The 4,892-nt window shown below is 54.9% G+C and overlaps 1 pseudogene; it reads right to left on the bottom strand.

Annotated features, from left to right (window-relative positions):
• Positions 1-209: 209 nt before the first annotated feature.
• On the bottom strand, positions 210-3,428 carry LOC150001418 (partitioning defective 6 homolog beta pseudogene; annotated as a pseudogene).
• Between the last annotated feature and the right edge of the window lie 1,464 nt (positions 3,429-4,892).

Here is a 4,892-nt window from a genome sequence, read left to right as displayed (position 1 = left end):
GGCTAAGAGGAGGCTGAGGTTAAGGAGGAGTCTCGCGTACGCCCGGAGCTGCCGGAACTGCCGGTTCCAACATAAAGTCACCCCCACACGGAATGAGTTTGAGTGTGAAAGCTCCAGGATGGACAGGCGTGACCTTAACCAACTGTTCAGAGTTTCTTAATTCAGGAACATAGTTTCGATGACTTGTAACATAGGAAGCAACTCCCAAAAACAGTCAATCAGTTTTATTTCTTAGAAATCAGGGAGGGAAAGCACTTGAAAAAAATTACTTGTTAAAATTAGCAACAGAGGAAAAACATTAAAAAATCAAAATAAAATACAGGGAACATAGGAGCTGGGGTCCCCAAGGTACCAAAAGATAGACTCAGACTTTTTCACATTAGAAGTAGAAATATATATAAAGAAAAAGTTAACTGGGCTCCGTACAGCAGGTTAAATATGCAACCACTTCAAACGAAAATGATCTGGTCCTCTCTCACAGTTCTGAGAATGTGCTGTACCTTCCAGTTCTCCGTAGACAAAATAGCAAAAGCATGCAATTACATCAGCAAAGGCCCCTTTGGTTTAGACTTAAATTCACCTCTGACCCATCAAAGTTTATATTAGCTATTACCAAACTACTATTTTAATAACCTTTTAAGCTTGCAACATTATTTTTCCTCATGCCTATTCAGGGTCACTGGTTCAGAGGTGTATATGCTTCCAACTCGCCAAATTGACAGGTCCCCATGGCATCCTCACTCAGAAAATGTTCAGTCAGTGGTTTCATAGTGTTATATGATTGTTCCGTCTTCTTCTAAGAGTTTTTGATCTGGAACACGGGTTTCAAATTCAGTGTTTGTCCCACTTGCGACGGGGGTTAAGCTCACTTCATTAGAAGGAATGAAACCTTTCTGTCCAGACTCCAAACTGAGTTCTTGTTGCGTTAACGATTCCAGGCTCTCTGTGGCAGCAGGAACGGCTTTAGGAATCTGCTGCGGGACTCCATTATCTTCGATAACAATGTCATCTTCGTCGCTGTCTTCGTCCTCCGGCTCGAAGCTGGGTTCCACCTGCTGCGGGTAGCCGAGAAGGCTGTTGTCAGTGGACTGGCCGGAGCTCCGACTGTTCCTGACAACGTTGTTCCTCTGGTTTGCTGGCCTCTCTGTTAGGATGAGGTTGCGGCTGTTTGCGATCATCATGTCTGTGACTTGATCCAGACTCTTCCCTGAAACTTCTACGCCATTAACTTCTAAAACTTCATCATTAACAGCTAACAGTCCTGTGCGCTGAGCCAGACCTCCGGGACAAGCCTGAATATAAAGATCCCTGGGACCTTTAAGCCGTGCGGTGTTACCCTGACACTGGAGCCTTAACGGATGGAGAACCCTAGGGGTTTCTCGGTTTCGTATTTGTAGAGACGAATCCTGCGATGCGTTTCGGGGAGGATATCCACGTCTATAATAGAAGACACGGGTCTGAATTCCTGGGGCATGCTGATGACTGTGGTTTTTTTCTGTGGTTGTCAGGACACAACACATTGGTTAGAACATTCTTCTTCTTTATTAGCGTGTCTGTGCCAAAGGCACTGTAGTCTGCTTCTTCCTTTCTTTGTATAAAAAGCCTAAGCAGTGGATCGGCCGTTGAAACAGCTTTGTGGTAATTATCATTGTTATTTATAGGTAGTAAGTCCCCATGGATGTCTGCATAGCTTACTAAAATGTCAACATTGGGGATCCTATGAACATGTTGCAGTAATCTATAAAAGTCCTCAAATTTTCCCGGTTTTGAACTTTCCATTGAAAAGCGACGAAATTCAGCTCCAAACTTGCTCTTCGCAGCCAGAGGGCCCGGGCAGCCGCTGCCGCCCCCTGTCGGTGGCTGTGGTTCCTGCTGAGGCTGGACCTGGCTGCGGCCCGGGAGCCTCCTGGCAGGGGGCGTAAAACATCAAAAGAATAATATTTCATGAAATTCAAGGTTCATTCCCCACCAATAAATTGTGATGGGCACAGCCGAGCTCACTGGCTCGTGGACGTCCCTGGCCCGTCCCCGGCTGCCTTGTCACTGTGTGACCAGAGCTGAGTCCTTGGGACAGAGCGCATCTGGCCCACCAGGCCTGAACGACGCAGTCACTGCGACCCTGTACGGAAAACATGCCGGCCCCGCTCGGGCAGAGAGGCACTAGTGGCCGGCTGGGGGGGCAGCAGGGAAGGCGCTGGGTCAGGCGGAGTCGGGAGGGAGGGCGGTGGGGCCTCAGCCCCAGGGCTGCAGGGCTCCAGCCTGGGCACCTGCCTAGCCCAGGGCCCTGCACCGGGCCCACCAGCACTGCCTTGTCCCAGTCACCACCACCCCCCCCCCCCCCGCGCCAAAAAAAATACTAGGGCAGCCCATGCGGCAGCTGCGGCCTGAACACGCGACCCACGCCTGTCTGGAATGAGGAGGGAGTCTCCTCCTGGGAGGGGGCAGCCCCGGTCACCTGGGCCTCATGGCAAGAAAGGGCTCAAATGTGGCCCTGGGGTGGGGGCACCCCAGGGCTACTATCCCAGTCTGGCCTCCAACCAGGCTCTGCCCCCACCCAGGCCCAGTGGAGCCCCCCACCCCGTCCCGGCACTGAGATGCCCCCTTTCCGTGGCCCAGATCACCGAGGATCTTTCCACCAAGCCCACAGCGTTATCCGCGGCTTCGCCGGGCAGCGGAGGCCAGTCCCAAGCCTCGGGACCCTGCCCCCCACAGCCCGTCAGGTCCCTGCGGAAGCCAAGACCCCTGGCCCCTCGGCCTCTGCTCTCCGGCCCCCACCCGGCCCCGCTCCCCAGGACTCGGTTCTGGCGCACACTCAGCGCCTGTGGAGACAGGGAAACACTAACGTCAGGGAAATCGGTGCCCCTTTTCCCTATCGCCGCCCCCCCCCCCCGGAGCCTTTCCAGGTGTTCTTCCTCAACAGCCTCCCACATGCAATGCTGATCCCACAGGTGCACTCCACGTCCGTTTTATACGTCCGTTTTATACTCTGCGTATGTCTGCGCTTTACGCATAAAAAGTATACATTTCTTCAGCCCCAACGATCTGATTTCCGCCCCCCTGTTGAGAGCACGTGGCTAAAATAAAGTGTATTATTAAAACTAACACTGCCTCCTGGCTGGTGTGGCTCAGTGGAGTGAGCGTCGGCCTGCGAGCCAAGTGTCGCTGGTTCGATTCCCAGTCAGGGCACATGACTAGGTTGCAGGTCAGATCCCCAGTTGGGGGCACGCATGAGAGGCAACCACACAGTGATGTTTCTCCCCCTCTCCTTCTCCTTTCCCCTCTCTCTAAAAATAAATAAACAAGTAAATTTTTAAAAACACAAAACTAACATTGCTTGTTTGTTTCTGCACCGCAGGTGCGGCTCACACCTCCAGCAGCGCCATGACAGGCAGAAACGGATACAAATATAACTGTGTGCGGGCACACATGTGTCCGCAAACACATGCATGTCCGCAGACACACACAGATCCCTGCGGTGCTCACAGACACACATGCGCAGACACCTGGGGGCGGGGACACCGGCGGCGGCGCGCATACCGGCACCCAGACCTTGGCTGCTAAGTACCCCTGCCCGCTGTGGCGCCAGAGCGCATGGAGACGGGCTGGTTCCTGACCTGGGCCAACACCACCACCACTTGGTGCCAGACGGAAGGCCGCGCGCTCAGAAACGATGGGGACACATCAAAGCCACACAGCAGCCGGTTTATGGCAGGTCGCACTGGTCAGGCCTGAGGGAACCTGAGCGTCACAATGAACAGTAACAGTCACAGATGCCAACCCGTGGACAACAAGCAACCAAAATCCCACCTGGGGGAGGATGAGGGGGAACAGCCCGGGGCAGAGCACTTTCCGGCAAACAGGGTGGGGGGGGGAGGCCTATATATTTATATTTTCTCAGAGAACCTCCTCGAGAGCGTCTGAGCTACGAGGGGGAGCAGAGTGACTGCCCAGCAGACCCGTCCGGTGAACACCCCCCAGGCAAGCGCATGAGGTCGACATCCCCACAGACGGGCAAACCTAAACCCCGTGTCACCTGCGAGACAGGCGCCAGAGAACACAGCACCAGGCCGCTCAGTCCCTGCAGGCGCGAAACCCCGCGGAGGGACCTCTGCAGCCGGCCGAGTGTCAAGGTCACGAACATCCAGCAAAGGCAGAGGAACCGTCCCAGACTGAAAGGGGCTGAGGAGAGCACGTGGCCCTCCGGTGAGCCCTCTGCTGCAAAGGGCACATAGTAGGTGGCTTACGGGGCAGGACGACCGCTGCTGTGTCGGGGTTCGGCTGTGTCGGGGTTCAGCTGTGTCTGGAAAACGCCCTTGTCACAGGAAACACGCGGGTTCAGGGCACCCACCAAGTCCCCAGCTGACTCCCACGTGGGTCAAGAAAAAGTCATGTGTGCGGCACCTACAGTTTCGGTCTGAGACATTTTCAACATTTTTAAAACATCTGCCTAAAAGAGAAGAGAAGAAGAGGCTTCCCTGTTCCCAGTGGAATCAGCCCACCTGTCTGCTCCCGGCCGCCCTGGTGTCTGTCACAAACCCCAGCCTCCGGCTCGCACTCGGCAACTCTCTGGACACCCTCCTGAAGGACGCTTTCCCAGTCAACAGGCACCTCGTCAACACCAACACCGATGTGGTCCTTGCTCAGCGGGAGCCGGGCCTGCCCCAGCCCCCTCACCACCACACAGGGCTCCGCAGTTAACCCTCAGGAGACAGAGCGAAGGGACTAAGGGAGGCCAGGCCCTGCGGGACCCAGAGGTGAAGACGCAGTGTAGGGGGAAGTGATGACCCCCGATGGGTGCTGGCACCCCTCACTCAGTCTATCAAGGAGGAGTGAGGCTCCCAAGTGGTGAGAACACTGAACGGAAGTGGGGGGAGTGCTGGCTTAGGGATACA

Source organism: Furipterus horrens, unplaced genomic scaffold (genome assembly GCF_987537825.1).
Source record: "Furipterus horrens unplaced genomic scaffold, mFurHor1.1.pri manual_scaffold_9, whole genome shotgun sequence".
Lineage (NCBI taxonomy): Eukaryota > Metazoa > Chordata > Mammalia > Chiroptera > Furipteridae > Furipterus > Furipterus horrens.
The sequence above is the reverse complement of the archived record's forward strand: the minus strand, read 5'-3'. Positions and strand labels throughout refer to the sequence as shown.